The following is a 20,685-nucleotide window of genomic DNA, read 5'->3' as shown; positions in this document are numbered from 1 at the left end:
TTAAGCTGCTGTGGCTGTTCATATCATAAGAACATAAGAAGAGCCTGCTGGATCAGGCCAATGGCCCACTTAGTCCAGCTTCCTGTTCTCAAAATGACCAGCCAGATGCCTGTGGGAAGCCTGTAAGCAGGGCCTGAGCTCAACAGCATTCTCCACCCCTGTGGTTTCCAGCAACTGGTATTCAGAAGCATTATTGCCCCTGACTGTGAAGGCAAAACATAACCATCAGGAATAGTAGCCATTGATAGCCTTTTTGTCCATGAATCTGTCCAAGCCCCTTTTAAAACCATCCATTTTAAAGTTATTCACTATATGTTTTACAGCAGTTTGTATAAGTCTGTTTCAGGCTTCTGCAACCTGATGCCACCCAGATCCTGTTAGATCATTTTCAGGCGTGGGAATACAGGATCTAAACAGGCGAGTCTTCAAACCCCGTCTTGCTTAACCTCACAAACCGTATGCCATACAGGAAAAGCTTTTGGAATATCTGAGAAATCCAAACAAATTTTTGAAATCCTGCTGAGCGAGCTTTCGGCTGAAATTGCTCTTCTGTTTTCCAGCACCTTTCTGCAAAGCTTGAATGCGGAGCACTTGTTATATACTAGCCCACAGTAAGTCTCAGAAGCTTCCACTCCTCTCCCAATATTGCACCAGGAGTACATGCATACATACAACGTTTTATTTGCATGCCGTCTTTCCATAGTTAAAACCATGTTCAAGACGGCTTACAACATGAAAAAATTACATAATTAACAAACATAACAAAAGTAGTCATAAACAATCAATAAAACATCAAAAAGTACACAACCAATTGAGCAATTACCACATTAATCATAATAAGACCTAAAACAAAGATACAAGCAATTACTAGCAATGACAGCAACAAAACCCACCAACAACCACCTCCAAACAATGCCCCAGCCCTAGAGTCTGTTTGACAGCTTCAGCTTTTGTAGCTGGAGTCAGTCAGGGCCCCACTCTTCCAGGCATGGAGCAGGTCCCCCAGGAGTAACAACCACGAGTAGACACTGGAGCACACTTAGATCCCCATTTCATATTTGGGCATGAAGGAATCACTTCACTCTTGGCTGCATGGTATTTTTGCCCCCAGTGAAAGGTCAGGCTTTGGGGAATAGGCTCCCCCCCCCCCGTGGTAGTAGATAAGAAGATCAAAGAAAGGAACATCTTACTAGTTAGAAACTTTAATAATCAGAGTGAGAGAACAAAGAACACATCACCTAGAAATGGTGGTGCTCCCAATTAAGGATCACACCCCTTCCATCCCTATTAATATATGTCATGCCTACATATTGTAATCTGAGTTTGTAACCTCTGTGCTCTCTATTCTGAGACTTTCTGAGCTCTTTGGGACTTTGGGGAGATCAGAGGAATGCTGTCCAACGACTGTGAATCTGTTAACCCTCTCTCTTCCAGTGTTTCTTCTCCTATCTGTCCCCCATCCAGTATTTCCCAGCTTCTGCCTTTTGAACTATGCCTCTCTGCAAACCACTCTTCCAAATCTATACTGTTCTCCTGCTCCTGGGAAGATTCAGGAGCAGGGGCAGGAGCAGGGGGAGGGGGTGGCTCCCACCATTCCTCCTCAGTGCAGCCCGCCCCAGCACGGTCCCTGACAGTAGGATGCTGCCTTACACCAAGTCAGACCATTGACCCATCTAGACCATAAGTGTCTGCACTGACTGGGAGTAGCTATCAGAAAGATATCAGTCCTTCCTGGAGGTGCTGCAGATTGAAGCTGGGAACTTCTGCATTGAAAGCAGATGGTCTATCACTGAGCTACAGCCCTTCCCCAATTAAACACTTGCTTTGGCTGATGAGTCTGCCAGCTCCCTGTTCTGCCAAGGAACACTGCAGAGTCAGGAAGATTCTTCTCTCTATTGATCCTCCTAGGCAGCCTCCGCAGCCGCTCCTGGTGTTCGAGCTTGCCTCTGCCCACCTCCTCTCTGGTGCTGCTTGCCTCTCTTCTTCCACCCTAGCCTTTCCCATGACTTAAGGCAGTCTCTGACGCTAGGGCTACGTCAAGATGTGAAAACCCCATTGCTGTAATCCCTGCACATCACTTGATGGCCTGCCCATGTTATCAATTGGTTGGGCCAACAGCATCACCATACTGATAAAAGGCAAAAGATTTATGCGATCTGAAGAGAAACCAGAGTATGCATCACCATACTGGTGAAAGGGCAAAGGCTGCCCATTTCCTAATCAGTTTATTTATATAAAAATGAAATGAAACGAAACCTATGTTTCACAGCATTTTAACCAACATGTGGCAAGGCACTTTGTACTTCCTGTGAGATATTTGCTACTGACCGTTGCTTCGGGTTACGAACATAAAACGTGAATGTGTCAAAACATATTTTCTCTGCAGCTGAGTATTTATATAGTCTTTGGAGTCTACATAACCTTTCCATAAATACATACCAACAGCTTTCTAGGTACATAAATCCCAGGTTGTCAAATGAGGACAGTTATTCAGCCTCTTGGCTATCTTCCTTCTACAAATAGGTTTCTCACAAACATGTTACAAAACTGGTATGTCTATGAGCTTTAAATTTAATGGGTGCATATCTTTATCATACTGTCTACAGATCCATTCAGACTGGAATTAAGTGAAGTCGGAGAAACATAGAATTCTCCTACAGATAGAAAAAACATTCAGACTGAAGAAACAGGAACAAATCAAGTGAGCAAAAGTCCTCTGGAAATAATGGCTCTTCCTTATGCATGTGAGATCTCTGTTGCTTCTATATATGCAAGAGTTTCCTCATTCACTTAAAGAAGATGCAGTTCAGCATATGTATTCCTTCTATAAACACAATTATCCCCTATTTAAGTGAATAGAGGGAGTCTGATTGGGTGGGGTCTTCACATAATGTAAGGAGCCAGCAGGCTGGAGTCAAAGAATCAGAGAGCAAAGCACAGGCACTACTAGGACAGCTTACAGGGGCAGGGACTGACTAGTCACCACATTGTCCCCCTGATATTGGCAGGAAGAGAAATTACAGCTAGTCAGTCCAAGAGGAATCATAATACCTAGGAAGCCAGCAGGGATTCTACCAACCCTCTATAAGATCTCTTCTACTCTTCGATTTAGGTTTGGGGAAATGTCCATGAGAGAACACAGCCCTGGCATTTGTCTGCTATTCCATCATTCACCATGGCCTGCCTCTGATCCACATCTGCCTGGTGTGGTATCTGGCTTACCAGCCCCTCACAATGTGTTCTGTACTTGGTTGTTTCAGAACCTGACCACCTTCAAACTCCTGACGTTCCACTTTGCCTCTGTATGATTCCATTCTGGTGCCACTTGCCTCTCTTAGCTTCAGGCAGGCTCCAACTCTAAGGCTACAACAAAATGTCAAAACCTTATGGCTATGAGCACCACATATTTTTAGACCTCCATGTGTTGAGCAGAAAGGTCTGCACAGGGTTTCTAAGCATGTTCTGCTGAATATGCTTAGAAACTTCCCTTCAACCAGACACCCCAACTAATTAGGGCTTCTGATTGCAAGGAGGTTTCCAAGCAGGTTCCGTTGAACTTAGTAACTCTGTATAGGAATTTATGCTAAATATGAGACGGCATGCCTGGGGCCCCTGTCCCATCCCGTTTTCAGCCCACACACATTTCGACCCCCAACACCTAACCGAGGCTCTAGCTTCCTGCTTACCAGTATAATTTCAAAAGATATCAAGAAGATCTTAAACAGCCACATATTCTTGGAATGTCCCAAACCCAGAACAAAGTTATACTGAGAAAGAGATAAGGCACTAACAAGGCTAGTGTAGACGGCTAATCTTGATGTGTGAATGAGTCAACAGCAGTCACAAGTCTTTGCGTTTCAAATAGCTGTTCACCATGCTTTAACTGCTTCTTGTCTAGCCAGCAAGAGAAAAGCTCATTCTCCATAGGTCCATTATATTCAGTTTAAGCAGTTGTATTTCTGTTCCTGAATCTATTGCAGAGTATGCATCATAGAAAGTCCTCTATGCCACCTACACATACACTTAAGGTGACTTGCAACAAATTAAAAACAACAACACCAGAGCCCTGTGCTTTCAGATCAACTGTTCAACATCCTGTTTCCCACAATGATGATCCAGATGACTCTGGGAAATCCACAAGCAAAATGTGAGGCTCTACCCTTCTCCTATTGTAGTTCTCCAGCTATTGAAATTAAGAGGCATGCTACCTCGTTTGGAGGTAGCCCATAGCTATCATGACTAGTAGCCACTGACAGCTTTTCTTCTGTGCATTTGCCTAATTCCATTTTAACACTGACTAAACTGGCACCCATCACCATGTCTTATGCTAGCAAAATCCATAATCACTTCCTTTGGTTTGTCCTGAATCTTCAACCATTTTATTTTAAAGTGTATGTGTTGGGGGGGGGGCAGAAGGAGACCATGGTTCCACTAGCACATGGGTAGGCAAACTAAGGCCCGTGGGCTGGATGCAGCCCAATCACCTCCTAAATCTGGCTTGTGGACGGTCTGGGAATCAGCATGTTTTTACATGAGTAGAATGTGTGCTTTTATTTAAAATGCATCTCTGGGTTATTTGTGGGGCATGGGAATTTGTTCATTATTTTTTTCCGAAATGTAGTCCGGCCCCCCACAAGGTCTGAGGGACAGTGGACCGGCCCCCTGCTGAAAAAGTTTGCTGACCCCTGCAGAGGTTCCGGGTGTTGCAATGCCACTTCCTCAGATTGGAGAAGTCCTGGCAGAATGAGATTCTCCTACACTGGAGCTTCTGACGCAGTGGGGATTTCCCAGGCCACCTCTCAGGGCAAGTCCCTCTTCTCATCTCCAGTTCCAGTTAACAATTGATAAGCTCCTTTGTTCTTTGGCTCCTGACCTGCTTTCTTAAGTGTTTGACCAATATGTGAGTTTCAAGGGGTTTACACTAGAATCTCTAAGGAAGGGTGCTGAATGTGGTAAATATATTGTAATTGAATACGGAAATGAAAAGACTGGTAAGACTGTTGGTTGTAAGAATAAAGTTAAGGTTTATTACTCAATGTAAACAAAGGCATTCTGAGTGCAGGGTTTACTGTGGCCTGTATGGGGCCAAGATGTTCACACTAACACATGCTAACTCATACTGACTAGCTGTAGCTAATTAAACTTTGAGAAGCTGCGGGAGTGAAGAAAAAGTCTGACAGGACGTAATTACTTCACCAACAAGAGAAGGAGTCAGTGAGGAGACAGAACTTTCTGTCTCTTCCCCACCTTCACACACACACTGGTTCAGGTAATTAATTGCAAGTGTTATTGCTTCACTCCCCAAAAAGGGGAGTCAGGCCATGAGGTCATGATACCACCCTAAGGTGCTGGCCCACCCGTGAGGCAAAGTGAGGTGACCACCTCAGGTAGCAGGATCCACAGGGACAGAAGATCCCAATGTAGATCTTTATTCCCCCCATGTTCCTGATGTAGGTCTTCACTCACCCCTTCTTCCCTGGCAGAAAGTGGGGAACCATTTTGTGGTTTGCCTCAGTCACCAAAATGTTTTGGGCCAGCCCTGCATTTGGATTGCCTTCTCCATGAATAATGTCAGGCAGAATCCGAGAAATGAAGGCCTGGGAGAGGCTTGCCTTTCAGTCTACCTCTCTACCAAGAGGCAAGACTACTGACTCTCCCTGCTAGCACATCTCAGAGAGCAGAGGAGAGGAGAGGACAGGACAGGGGGGGCGGGGAGTCCTTATAGAGTGAATGGCTTAAGATTGTTCATGAAGCTAAGGCTGTGATTGCAGATATCAGAAACTGCTGCTAATTCTTTTGCCTTGGAAATGTAGCACTGTATTTTTCCACAAGTAGTATTTTTTCTGTAGTTTACATACTGTTAATTTCTACTTGAGTCCCACTGCTTTTAAACAAGAAAACAAGATTCATGGGCCTAGGTCATGGCTCTGAAGTCAATCATAGGTAAGATATAATAACAACCAGACATAGCTGGAGGCATTAAAAGTAGCTCAGCAGGTTTTCTGAAAGATATACCACTGCCTGAATGTACATGATGATTTATGTCAACGTGAACTGTGACTGCCTTTGCAGTTTTGTCCAGTTTAATCCAGGATGACAGTTCAAATATTTCTTCAGAAATGACCGGAAGAACAACTATTACTGACTGATCTTATTTCTTAGAGAACTTATTTGTGTTCCTCAGATGATTCTATTTTTTTGACTACATTTCTGGTTGATGGGATGGACTTACATGCTCTTTTACTTTTTTGGTTGTGGGGTGAAAGCAAGATTTGTAGATTCTTGTAGATTTGTAATTTTAACTGATTAGTCAGCAAACCAAAAGAAAACACTTTTGATTACTTAAGTATTATTTTTTTTAAAAAAAAATGACAAATGTTTAAAATGATGGCCTTCTCCCACACATATAGGAACACAGGAAGCTGCCTTAGAGTGAGTTGGGCCTTTGGTTCAGCTAACTCAGCTTTGTCTACTCTACACTGACTGGCAGCCACACTCCATGCTTTCAGGCAGGAGTTTTTCCCTGCCCCATCTGGAGATACAACACAGGGATGAAGAGCCAGTGTGGTGTAGTGGTTAAGAGTGGTAGTCTCGTAATCTGGGGAACCAGGTTCGCGTCTCCGCTCCTCCACACGCAGCTGCTGGGTGACCTTGGGCCAGTCACACTTCTTTGAAGTCTCTCAGCTCCACTCACCTCACAGAGTGTTTGTTGTGGGGGAGGAAGGGAAAGGAGAATGTTAGCTGCTTTGAGACTCCTTAAAGGGAGTGAAAGGCGGGATATCAAATCCAAACTCTTCTCTTCTTCTTCTAAAATGATACGATCTACAAAATACATGTGCATTGCATCATCTAAAAAGAAAGTCTAAAGACTTGCCTGAGAGTGAGCCCCAGTGATTGATGTAAACATGTGTAGGATTACATCATGTGGCTGCAAGCACCCTTGCAAGATCACACAGCCCATTGAGTTTAATGAGTTCTACTTCTGAGTAACTTCTGAGTAAAGGTGCCTTCTAGTTTGCAGCAAGGGACACGGGTAGTGCTGTGGTCTAAACCACTGAGCCTCTTCGGCTTGCAGATCAGAAGGTCGGTGGTTCTAATCCCCGCGACGGGATGAGCTCCCAGCTCCTGCCAACCTAGCAGTTCGAAAGCACGCCAAAAAGTGCAAGCAGATAAATAGGTACTGCTCTGGTGGGAAGGTAAACAGTGTTTCCATGAGCAGTATTGGCCCTAGGGGTTGAAGGCCCCTGAGCCCCTTAAAGGTCTGAAAGCAACTTGGACATAAATTTTCCCTTTATTCTTTACATGAATAGAACATCATTTAATATGATTGATTATAGACCACAGCAGAATGATTATATACCCAAAGTTGCAATGAAAGCAGATAAATGTATCGTAGTACATTCCTTGTGGTCAATTTTTATTACAACTGGAATGGAGACTAGTGTATTAATAGTCAACACACTGTAAATACACAAATGCAAGTCATAAACAAAACTGAAACAAGCCATTACCTCTCCTATGTAAACAGAAATAGCAAAACAACAATATAAAATCCTAAAAAATTGCTATCATGTACAGGAAAAAAGGCATAAGGACAGCTCCCGACCAAGGAAGTTGGTGTGGATAGACCTGTCTTAAATGGGGAAAGGACTTCTATCCGTTTTTGTAGGGAAGGGCTTGTTTGCTTGCAATCCTACTCAGTTAAAGATAAGGCAGTCTGAGAATGACTGACTTTAAAAGCAACAAGCAGACTTTAGTACAAGACTCGGCCCTCTAAAATGTGGGGTGCCAGGTCATTGCTCAATTTGCCCCATCCTTAAAGTTGCCATAAGGGGTTTTAATAAGGGGTGGTTCTTTATTGATTGGTTGGCACTGCCTGCTTCATTAGTGGTGAATGATTTTGGCAACCTGACTATGTTTAGCTAGATATTCTGTGGTGGATTAGATAGGGCCATTATTATACACTCTATTGTTTCTGGTTTGCCGTTGGCTTTTTTGGCACTCTGGATAATGTCTGACAATATATTCAATATTGAATGAGATAGGGCAGCTATTCTACTGTTTCTGGTTTATCTTTGCATTTTTGCCAGCTGATTATGTCTAACAAACTATTCTTTGCTGGATAAGATAGGGCAACTGCAATACAGTCTATTCTTTCTAGTTCTTTGTATTTCCTTTTTCAGATGGTTCGCAATTTAGCAGAACCACCTGCTACATCGGGGCCAAGTATGGGCCACATTATCTCCTGCAATGATTTTGCAAAAGTTTTTGCAGGTAAAGTCACTCAGATTCAGGAAGAGGTAGACTCCACCATGGGAGCAGGGCCGGGGCAGGAGAGTGCTAGAGTCCTGTCTAGTAAAGTTGCATGGGATCAATTCCAATCTGTTACCTCTGAGGATGTGGACAGGCTGCTTGGACGAGTGAAACCAACCACCTGTCTCCTTGATCCTTGCCCATCCTAGCTTATAAAAGCTAGCCGGGAAGGGCTGGGTGATGGGCTTTGAGGGTGGTGAATGCTTCTCTCTGTGAGGAAGCCTTCCCAGACCCGCTGAAAGAGGCGGTTATCAAACCGCTTCTTAAAAAAACATCTTTAGATGCTGCCAATATGGCCAACTATACCCAGTCTCAAATCTTCCATTCTTGGGCAAGGTGATTGAGCGAGTGGTTGCTGAGCAACTCCAGGCATGCCTGGAAGAAGCGGACCATTTGGATCCCTTCCATTCGGGATTCAGGGCTCATCATGGGACTGAAACTGCCTTGGTCGCACTGGTTGATGATCTCCGGCGGGCTAGGGACAAAGGTGAGAGCTGTTTCCTAGTTCTGCTGGATCTCTCAGTGGCCTTTAACACCATCAACCATAATATCCTTCTGGATATCTGTCTAGAGGGGCTAGGAGCTGGGGGCACTGTTATACAGTGGTTCCACTCCTTCCTCCTGGGCTGTGTTCAGAAAGTGGTGTGGAGGATGAGTGTTCAGGCCCCTGGGCTCTCACTTGTGGGGTGCCTCAGGGTTCTGTCCTCTCCCCCATGCTTTTCATCTATATGCAGCTGCTGGGAGAGATCATCAGGGGGTTTGGGCTGGGTGTTCATCAGTATGCGGATGATACCCAGCTCTACCTCTCTTTCAAATCGGAACCAGTGAAGGCGGTGAAGGTCCTGTGTGAGTGTCTGGAGGCGGTTGGAGGATGGATGGCGGCTAACAGATTGAGGTTGAATCCTGACAAGACAGAAGTACTGTTATTGGGGACAGGAGGCGGGCGGGTGTGGAGGACTCCCTGGTCCTGAATGGGGTAACTGTGCCCCTGAAGGACCAGGTGCGCAGCCTAGGAGTCATTCTGGACTCACAGCTGTCTATGGAGGCGCAGATCATTTCTGTGTCCAGGGCAGCTGTTTATCAGCTCCATCTGGTACGCAGGCTGAAACCCTACCTGCCCGCGGACTGTCTCGCCAGAGTGGTGCATGCTCAAGTTATCTCTCGCTTGGACTACTGCAATGCACTCTATGTGGGGCTACCTTTGAAGGTGACCCGAAAACTATAACTAATCCAGAATGCGGCAGCTAGACTGGTGACTGGGAACGGCCACCGAGACCACATAACACCGCTCTTGAAAGACCTACACTGGCTCCCAGTACGCTTCCGAGCACAATTCAAAGTGTTGGTGCTGACCTTTAAAGCCCTAAACGGCCTTGGTCCAGTATACCTGCAGGAGTGTCGCCACCCCTATAGTTCTGCCCGGACACTGAGGTCCAGTGCCGAGGGCCTTCTGGCGGTTCCCTTGCTGCGAGAAGCCAAGTTACAGGGAACCAGGCAGAGTGCCTTCTCGGTAGTGGCACCTGCCCTGTGGAACGCCCTCCCACCAGATGTCAAAGAGAAAAATAACTACCAAACTTTTAGAAGACATCTGAAGGCAGCCCTGTTTAGGGAAGCTTTTAATGTTTAATAGGTTATTAGTATTTTAGAGTGGCTGGGGGGACCCAGCTAGATGGGCGGGGTATAAATAAATTATTATTATTATTATTATTATTACTATTACTCCTGCAAGTGTTGGTGTCCACCTTTGACTTCTGACTTGCTCAAAAACAAGTCAAGCTGCTATATGTGTTCGCGCAGTGTTTGATGGAACACTTGTTGCATGTCAAAGCTGCCTGCAATGCCAGACATTACCGTGGGCTAGGATGAAGAGGTGGATATAAAGTTGGGAAAGCTTAAAGGGGATATTGCCAGTGGGTTTGTGTTTTTATATGGAAATGGAGCTGTAAGTTGGACTAGTCATAAACAAAATTCAGTAGCTAACTCTTCAACAGAAGCAGAGTATGTCTCTGCTGCAGAAGCAGGGAAAGAAGCACAATGGCTTAACCAGGTTTGAGAGGATCTGGGAATGCCGGATTCTAAACCCTTAAGCTTATGGAAGACAATCAGAGTTGTCTGAAATTGGTGCAATCAGAGAAGATGAATACACATACTAAGCAAGCAGACAAAATGTTACACAATAAGAGATTTGAGCCAGAAGGGATTTATTGAAATGCAGTATTGTCCAACAATGGAAATGACAGCTGATATTTTAACAAAGCCTTTGTCAAAAGCAGGTTTTGAGAAGTTACGTGCTAAATTAAATTTGGTTAATTCAAATTAGGATGTGGGTGGCATTGTGGTTTAAACCACTGTGCTGCTTGGACTTGCCGATCAGAAGGTCGGTGGTTCAAGGCCCTGTGAGGGGGTGAGCTCCCATTGTTCGGTCCCAGCTTCTGCCAACCTAGCAGTTCGAAAGCATGTCAAAGTGCAAGTAGATAAATAGGTACCGCTCTGGTGGGAAGGTAAACGGTGTTTCCGTACGCTGCTCTGGCTTCGCCAGAAGCAGCTTAGTCATGCTAGCCACATAACCCAGAAAAACTGTCTGCAGAAGTGGACAAATGCTGGCTCCCTCAGTCTGTAGAGCAAGATGAGCGCCGCAACCCCAGAGTCGTTCACAACTGGACTTAACTGTCAGGGGTACCTTTACCTTTACCTTTTGAGGCAAGCCGACAAAATGTTACACAATGAGAGATTTGAGCCAGAAGGGGTTTATTGAAATGCAGCATTGTCCAACAATGGAAATGACAGCTGATATTTTAACAAAGCCTTTGTCAAAAGAAAGTTTTGAGAAGTTACGTGCTAAATTAAATTTGATTAATTCAAATTAGGCACAGTGAGAAGGGAATTGTAAGAAAAACACTAATTTGATCAGTAAAATGTCTGGCATCTGGTAGCTGGGGCTTTTGTGTTGTGCTCTGGAATTCGCCTCTCCCTTTGGGTGTTCAGTTCAGTTCAGTTACAGAGACCAGCAGTCATTCTTGCCACATTCTTGCCTCTTGATGTTGTTTTCGTTTTCCTCAGATAGCATGTTATTGTGTTACAATCAGGGGTGCCAACTTGTGCCAACTTGTGCCCCAGGTTAAGTTGCCCAATGGCACTTATGACATAACATGATGTCATGACGTTGTGACATCATTACGTCAAGTTACATCAACATTATGCAGCGGTACTTCTGAGGCCTGGCTGGACCTCCGACACAGCTTTTGGTAGAAACTGGAAGTTGTGTTGGAGCCTGCACTGTGGGTGCTGAGCATCCACAAAAAAATAATAATTGTGGGTGTCCAGGCCCCCAGGGCCCCCTATCGTTTGCACCTATGGTTACAAATTTCTTTATTATTAAAGTTTTGTTTGACATGTACGTGAGCTGCTTACTTTGCTGAAAGAAAATGAATTCTGCTGAAGAATGGTAGAATATCCTTAACTGGGTGAGTGAGGGGATATTCCCAGTCTGACAGGAGGATTGATTTTTTTAATCACCCCCATCATCCATGCATTTGAAGTTGCAACTCCTCTGGTTACGAAGTTTCAGCCTTCCTGGGGTAAATTCCCATGGCCATTTCCTCCTGCTTGAAGTCAATATGAGTTGAATACTTAATTGGGTTTGCTCATTGTTGAACGAGACTTGCGAGTGGTTCAACGATTACTCAGATTGTGAGTCAAACTATGTGGTTGCAACCTTTTCAGTAAAAGTTTGATCCCAGATCTCCCCAGCTTTAATATGACATGTGATATCAGGAAAAGGGATTCAATAAAAAATATCATCTGTAAAGTATATACACACACTAAAATTCTACCCACTTGTCTACAACTATATAATTAAGAAGATCTTGTTTCATACAAGGGGTACAAACAGCACAAACATGCCTAATGAATAAGAGAAATATTGTCCCATAGTGGTATGGAGTTATGGAACACAGAAACCTGGTAGCCATAGTTACCTTCTGCTGTTTGTCCAGCAGAGAGATTGGATGGACACACACACAACCCTAATCTCTGAGTGGCGTGAGATTGCAGGGATTGTGGGTGCTTACCCAGGGTTTGTGTTTCCTTTGGAATAAGGCACAGCAGAGAATGTGTGTTGTATATATGATTTATTTACACACATATATAACCTCAGCCTACAATGGAGGGGTTCACAGCATCAACGCCCCAAGATGTTCTTGTTTCTCCCATAGCCACACCCTTGGATTTAATGGCCTGTCACCCAGGTGATCCCCTCATCAGGAAGCCAACCAGGCTTATATTTTAACACTGTCTGGATCCAGGGGTTAGAAGGGTCTTAGCGTACAGCCTACTGCCTCCCACAAAAAAACCCGTAACACACACACACTTACACACACACACACACACACACAATCTGTACTTCTTCCAAGGAAGTCAGGGTGACATAGATGGCTTGGCTCACTCCTCCTTTTTTATCCTCAAAACAATTGTGTGATGTAGGATAGGCTGAGAAACTCAAATATGTAGGTTAAACTGAGATGTTGATCCCATATCATCCAGTGAGCTTCTTGACTGAATTGGGATTTGTATTTTGGCCACTCTCTACCCTGGTGCAACCTTTGGCAACTTAGTGCTCTACAGATGGTTTGGACTACAATTCCCATCACCCCTAGCCAGTATGGGCATGCTGATAGGAGCTGTAGTTCAAGGTATCTGGAAGGTGCTAGGTAGGGGAAAGCTGCTCTAGCAACTACACCACACTGACTCTCAAATGACAGTAGACTGAAAGTGAAATCTGTTGCTTATCATCAATCATTAAACACTAAACCTTTGAAACAGTAACATCATTACATCCTATTGGCATCTTTGGGTTTTCTGCACTGGAGACAAAGACCAAGGCTGCACTTATCAATCCAGAACTTCCTTTCTCTGTAGAAACATGGGAAAAGTCAACACACTATGATTGCAGGGTAAACACTTACCGGTAATACATAGGTTTCCTGATAATTCATCTGAAAGCATTTAAATTAACTTACTATTTGCCAAATGCTTAGAATCTATACTGTTAGCTCGCCAAGATTTATCAACCAGTTGCTGTAGGCAGAAATGGCCAATTTTGTACCTCATCCCCGCCCCCAAAAGCCCCACTGCAGAGTGAAAGGGAGTAGCTGCCACTACTACCCACACAAATTGGTTCTCTGCTGCATTCTGGCAAATGGTAATCAGGAAAATAGCAATATCTATTGGTGTTATCTCATGTGTGTTCACAAGTTACTAATGGCTCAGCACAACTCTTCTTTGTAAGGAACAGCTTATCGATATATACAACATGACCACCTGGGCTTCTGGTTTTGAGACTTATCAAAGATTACCCTAAATATATATTTGTACTAACATACAGCTCTCACAGCCATATTAAACACAGATGAAAGGGTTCACAAGCCCTAAGCGAACAAATTGAGAGAAGTACATTCATGCTGTCATTAAGATATATGCACACAGATTTGAGCCAATATTAGAGTGAGGCATCCTGGGCAAAGTAGCTGGGAAAGCACCTGCACCACCACCAATTTTTGTTGCTGGGATTTCCTTTCCTCCCCCACTCTAAGTTTAAACAGCTCTTCAAGCTGTTGTGGCAAATCACAATGGCACTCTCCTAGATGACTCAAAGTGCTGGGTTTGACCTATAAAGCCTTAAATGGCTGAGAACCACAAGATTTCAAGGACTTCCTCTCCATATGAACTGACCCGGATCCTGCAATCATCATCTGAGGCCCTTTTCATCTGCCTCCTCCATGAGAGGTCCAGAAGGTGGCAACACAAGAATGGACCTTTTCTGTGATGTCCACCTGCTTGTGGAATGTTCTCTCCAGGGAGGTAATGCTTAAGGAACTGCAGTCTTTCACCTAAAAAAGAAAAAGAAAAAAAGAGCACCTCCCAAAAAACAACAACAACCCAGGTCTCCCTAGGGACTATGCTGCTGGGAGGTTTGAACTGTTATAGAACTGTTTTGATAACTGGGCACTGTGGATTGAAGTGGGGTATCATTGGAGGCACCAGTGAACTGGAGCACTGTGTGTTAACTGTACATGTGCTCCTCTTGCAATTTGTGAAATGACAACTGCCATTTTTCAAGGAGTCTTATGAGTGATGGCCATTCCACCCCCCTCCTCTGGTGAAACCAACAATGAGCATTTCCACAGAATTCCCACGGTCAGTCTACCAGTAGCCTCAAATGCTTCAGTGGGCAGTCACTTGGGGGGTTGCCAAATATATTCACTTGTCTGAATCTCTGACATTCTTTCCACCACCACCATTTGTTTAGTCTGCACCTAGAAGGAAGTCTCATCACAGTTCTGACTCTCACTTTATCTGCCAAGAATCGTACGACAGAGGACTTCAGCTAGAGATGAATGAAGATAAATGAACATTGGTGCCAAAAATTCCAGGACATGCCCATGTGTATTGTAGGCTGCATCATATCCTTGTTTAATATTGTTGTTAGTACTCACGGCTTCACACGGGCACAACTTAGTAAAAACACCATTCTGACGTCAGACATCAAGGGGAATTTCCTTCTATTACGTTCAGCAAAAAAGGAAAGGAGGTGGTCTTTCATAACTGATATTAATAACTAACTGATGTTACAACACAAGGAAACAATCCACATTTGCATGAGTCATAAATGATCAGAAAGAGAGAGATATACATCTGTCTGTCACATCTATTTGAAATATAATCTGATCTGCAAACAAAAGTGCTAAGAATACCAAGATGAGTCATTTTAAGGCCAGAGCTTCTTTCATTTTGAACTTTGTGTATTTGGGAAAATGCACAGAAAGAGCCTAGAAATGTGTTGCTGAGTATTCATACGAAGTTTGTAGTCAAAAGTCATGGTCATGAGTCTAGGTTCCGCAAATCCCCGTTCTGGGTGTATGCACACTGCAATACTCAAATTTATTGTTTGGAATGGAAAGCCTGCTCATTTTTTTTAAAATAATTTTTATTAGCTGGCCAATCACATCAAATTAAATCATATCACATAAATTCCGAATTACAAAGCCGAATTTTAAATTTTGTTGAGGGGACCCATATTTCAAGATCCGAAGGGGGATTCTGATCATCTTCTTGCTGCTGCGTTAATGTCCCAATCAGTCCAAATCAGTCCAAACAAAGTTCATAGTTCTATCCCATCATATCATGCTGTTTCCACATCACATCTTGTTCATATATTTTCTCTTTTTTCTTTATGATCTCTTCTGATAATCTCCTTAAGCCGATAAACACCAATAGTAATAATAGTCCTGTGTGAATTTTCCGTTCTTCCAATCCTCAAATCGAGATGGTTTCCATATATCGTCTCCTTCATAGATAACATCACTCTTTCCATCATAGTCTCGTAAAACTTTCGCTCTTAAGTCCCACTGAGGAGTTTAACCCACAATATATAAACAGCTCTATTTCTCTCTTTCTCCTTCCAGACTCAAGACCTCCGACAGAACTTCCCAATATGGCGACGGCATTTTTAACTGCATCATTCCCAAGCTCTTACACATTCCACGCTCTTCTTAAAACGTGCTTTGGTTCGAAAGTTTATCTCCACACAGCCTTAAATCCACAGCTTAAGTCCTTAAAACGACATTTCTGACTCATGAGAGGAGGGGATTCTTGTTTAATCACATGGAAAGCCTGTTCAATGCACACTTCTTATATCTCCCACGAATCTTTCTTGGTAGCTGAAGACAAGTTATATGAACACAGAATTTTATGATATCAGTTGAAACATGCTAGGGCTCTTGACCTGGATGGGACCTCTCTGCTACTTGGCTGCACTTTCCATTACATAAACCACCCGTAGAGAGGAGCAGAGAGGGTCCTGTCCAGGAAGCCATGGGCTCAAGCTGCAGAGAACCCCCAAAGTCACTTGTGCATGCCTGACATATCCAGGGCATCTGGGCATTTTGAGCACTGCAGCTTTCATTATGTTTGGATGAGCCAGACATGCACAGGAGTCTCTAATGCTTCTCTAGAGCACATGCCCCTCCTCGTCTGGTAAGTTATGCAGAGTAGAGATTGGTAGAGAAAGTCCTATCCAAATTGGGAAGGACAGTTTACAGGGAAGCTTCTAGCCTTTGACATATTCCCACTGACATAATTAGGCCTTCTTGGCACAGAATTGATTTCTTTTAAAAAGTGATTAATTTTGACCATCCTACATTTTAATGGATCTATTATCATTGGTCACAGGGAAACCATCTATTGCCAATTAATCCAGAATTACAATTTATTCCATACTTGGGACCACTAATCACTTTGCCTATAAGCAGGCATTTAAAGACTAACCCCCCTCCCTGTTTTATCATTGCACTTGTAAATGCAACAACTTACTTTTTAAAACTGCTAAGGGGAAAATAATTTATGGCACCTGAAACTTTGTGTGTATTTTGCAAAGCATGAAGGAACCAAGCCATTAAAGGTCTTATAGATTTTCTCTTGTTTTTCAAAACCAAACCTTGAGTTATGACTTGGGGGAAATGGGGAACCATTACCCAATGAATCTAGACTTTGAAAAATATTATTCCCTTGTAATTTTATTTTGTTTGAATAGGTCTCATATAGTGATGTACATTGAGCAGGTTTGTAACGGACTGCAGGGGGAATAGAAATGTAAGTTTTGTAGTTAAAAAAGCATGCACACATCAGAAGTGCATTATATCTAGTCAATTTTGTTAAATCTTTCTCATTGTGGCATGCTGTTTAAAAAATAATCTAGAAATATTACCAAAAGGAGAAATCAATTTTTGAAATACAAGTCAGGGTTCAAAGAGCTGTGAACCAAGGGTGGCTTTGGCTAAGTGGAAATTCAAAACTGAGAGTTGCTGGTTTCCCCCCAAAACTAGCTTGCAATGTGGTATGTGAGCTGACTGTGCACAGGAAGAAGTCAAACAAATTCTGCCATAATTCTGGCAAAATTCTCAAGCTCTTTGCTTGAGCCTCTTCGGTTCCTGTCCTCTGAGACCAATGAAGGCAAATTTGGTGAAGTTAATGAGGGAGAACTTCATTGAAGCAGTTCATTGTCAATGTTTGTTCAAAAATTGGCACTGCTTGTATGCTGTGAGAGCAAAGGAGTAAAGTGGCATTGTAAACATTTGATCAGTGATGATAGTTGTGTTTATATTTCTTAAATTAAAAACACAAGACTGCACGCTCACAATAAAAATCACCCTTAATCTTCAGGAAATTTGTGGAGTTCAAAGCTTCCCACTGACACACTTTTCATTGCAAAATTCACACATAATTTTGTGTACAGGGTAGTCCTTCTTGGGTGTTGTTACAAATTGTCCCTCACAATGCTCCCAAATTTCAATCAGCTGCCACTTGCTATTTTTCTTATGGAAACAAAAAAATCACTTGTAGCCTTAAATGTCCTAGAAATGCATTGAATTTTGCTATTGGGTTGTGTCTACTACCCTAGTCAATAGTAGGAAATAAGGGTAGTAAAATGCATCATCATTTTTAAATAGACGAATGGTCTGGGAATGGTCAAGAAAGTTTTTTAGCTGTCAGTAGGTTGCCACAAACCACCAAGGACAGCTTTCTTGCAGGTTTCTTAACAGTGGCGTAGCGTGGGTTGTCAGCACCCGGGGCAAGGGAAGTAATTTGCGCCCCCTAACCCGTGGATTTGCGCCCCCTAACCCTAACCCCCAGATGTTGCGCCCGGTGTGGCCGGCCCCCCCTGCACCCCCCACGCTACGCCACTGCTCAGCCTGCAGAGGCCTCTTCCCAGCCGTGCTTGAAAGGGGCAGGCAGGCACTGCCCCCCACCTCCCCCCAGACAAATAGGACGTTGATTAGTTTTTCAATGGACCTGTTTAAAAGATTTTGTAAATTGTTCTTCTTCCTGAAGGAGCATCTCCACCCCCATTGTTCTGCCTGGACACTGAGGTCCAGCTCCGAGGGCCTTCTGGCGGTCCCCTCATGAGAAGCCAAGTTGCAGGGAACCAGGCAGAGGGCCTTCTTGGTGGTGGCGCCCGCCCTGTGGAACGCCCTCCCACCAGATGTCAAAGAGAAGAACAACTACCAGACTTTTAGAAGACATCAGAAGGCAGCCCTGTTTAGGGAAGCTTTTAATGTTTAATAGGTTATTGTACTTTAACATTCTGTTGGAAGCCACCCAGAGTGGCTGGGTAAACCCAGCTAGATAGGCAGTGCTTAAATAAATTATTATTATTATTATTATTATTATTATTATTATTATTATTATTATTTGTTTTCATTACTTTGCTCCCCACTCTTGGGAGTGGGGAGAATTCAGCTGTAGAGAAGGCTATAGATTCTGCGAATAAGTCAATAATATTTCCCCTCTTTGGCCAGCTGCTGGTCCCTCCATGTGCACCCCTCCATTTGTCAACTCCGAGGAGCCCAGGCTCTGCCTGTCCCTAAGCAGGGGCAGAGGAAGGGGGCGGTGGGGGCGGTCCACACCAGGTGTCATCACTGAGGGGGGTGACATTCGGCGCACCGTGACTCCCAGGCCTACCCCGAGCCGTCAGGGGAAGGGGTGGAGATGCGCCGCCTTGCCAGCGGCCTTCCCCACCTTCCCCCTTTGTTTTGACAGCTGGGGGAGGCTTTGGAGTTGTGGGCCGGCGTCGCGCCATTGCCCCTCGCTTCCGGGCTGCTTGGGGGGGGGAGCCTCCCCATAGCTGTTAAAAGGAAGAGGGAAAGGAAGAAGGGCGCTGGCAAAGCGGCATGGCTCCCCACCCCCCAGGAAGCAGCCCAGCATGGACAGCTCGCTCCACCCCCCCATGGGCATCTCTCCCCCTGGGACACTCACCCCATGGCATGTGCACCGCTCCGGGCGCTGGAGCAGCTAGATCTGCCTCTGTCCCTAAGGCCAGCCTCTCAGTCCCCCCCCCCGCCAATCATAGAGTTAGAAGGGACCCTGGGGGTCATCGAGTCCAACCCCCCCTGCAATGCAGGGATAAATATGCAGCCGTCCCAAACGAGGATCAGAGACGCAACCTTGGCGTTCTCATCGCCGCGCTCCAACCAACCGAGGTATCCACACTTCTCCCAAATGCCCCCTTCCCCGAGAGCTGCCCGAGGATTTGCTGTCGATTCCCCGCGTGAAAATGCTTGCCCATTAAAAGGAAGGGAGGCTCCCTCCGCCCCTGCCACGGGGAGCTCAGCCTGCACTTGGGCAGGCCCTTTGCGTCACGTGCGCTTGGCGCGCTGCTCTTTCCAGCTTCCTCCCCTCCGGGCCAGCGGCTCCACCTCTTTTCCTTTGCCTCTTTGAGCCGCTTAATTCCCAGCAAGGAATTAGCAGGCTCGCTCCACCTCCTCCTCCTCCCGACTTTGCTGCTGCTGCTGCGCGGCTTTTTTCCTCTACCGACGGCACGCTGTGCCTTGGAGAGGTTCCCACTTCCTCGAGGGGGGCCGGCCAAACGCGCCCCCAAAAATGTTGCGCCCGGTGCGGCCGGCACCCCTGGCACCCCCCACGCTACGCCACTGTTTCTTAATGAGGTAAGAAAAACATCTCACAAAACATTAATTTTAGTGAATGTTAGGTATCATTAGTTCTCAGCTGTAACAAAGTTTTTTCTAGACAGTTTACAACAGGCATAGGCAAACTCGGCCCTCCAGATGTTTTGAGGATACAACTCCCATCATCCATGACCACTGGTCCTGTTAGCTAGGGATAATGGGAGTTGTAGTCCCAAAACATCTGGAGGGCCGAGGTTGCCTGTGCCTGGTTTACAACATTTTCAGGACATTCTTTACTTTAAAAGTTTTTGTTGTTTGTAACTGAAAATAAGCCACCATATAGTGGAAATCTCATTGGGGTTGAGAGTCCACCATCTCCTGTGAGATAGGTTAGGCTGAGAGGCTGTGACTGGCCCAAGGTCACCCAGTGAGTTTTCTGGCTGAGCAGGATTCAAACGTTGGTCTCCCAGGTCCTAGTCCAACACTCTAACAACTAATTTCACCTTACTAGCTTCCTTTGTGCACCCCATTGTTTTCTGTTTATTTCCATGACACTTTCCAAACTTCAGGAAGTCTGATTCTTTTCCAAAGTAGATTTGTGGTGCTAGGTGAGGGCAACAGAACCTTTAATGCAGTTTAACTGGGCAAATGGAAAGTTCCAGTATGTGCAAGAATACCTCCTGTGAAAAACTGACCATCTGGAGTCACCCTCCCTGAATTCATTAAGAGGCAGTCAGTGAGGATTTCCCATCAAACACAGTAACATAACACAAATTAAAAAGGGGCAGAAGTTGAGCGCCATGGGGAGAAAGTTTCAGAAGACAGAAAAGTCTGGGGCACTGTCTAAGAGGTTATAATATAAAGGATGATGGATGGGGAAGTTTGCATCAAAAACAAAACAAAAAATTAA

At 44.6% G+C, this 20,685-nt stretch overlaps 1 long non-coding RNA gene across 1 annotated transcript in view; it reads left to right on the top strand.

The window, feature by feature from the left end:
* Positions 1–2,611: 2,611 nt before the first annotated feature.
* Positions 2,612–20,685, top strand: part of LOC310705409 — a 29,562-nt gene continuing 11,488 nt past the window's right edge. Inside the window, exons 1-2 of the long non-coding RNA XR_014525248.1 lie at positions 2,612–2,701; positions 3,981–4,147. This is a non-coding gene — a long non-coding RNA (uncharacterized lncRNA). The remainder of the gene's footprint in view (positions 2,702–3,980; positions 4,148–20,685) is intronic.

The sequence above is a fragment of the Podarcis liolepis genome (assembly GCF_965112155.1).
Source record: "Podarcis liolepis genome assembly, chromosome: 1".
Lineage (NCBI taxonomy): Eukaryota > Metazoa > Chordata > Lepidosauria > Squamata > Lacertidae > Podarcis > Podarcis liolepis.
This window is presented reverse-complemented; position numbering and strand designations above follow the sequence as displayed.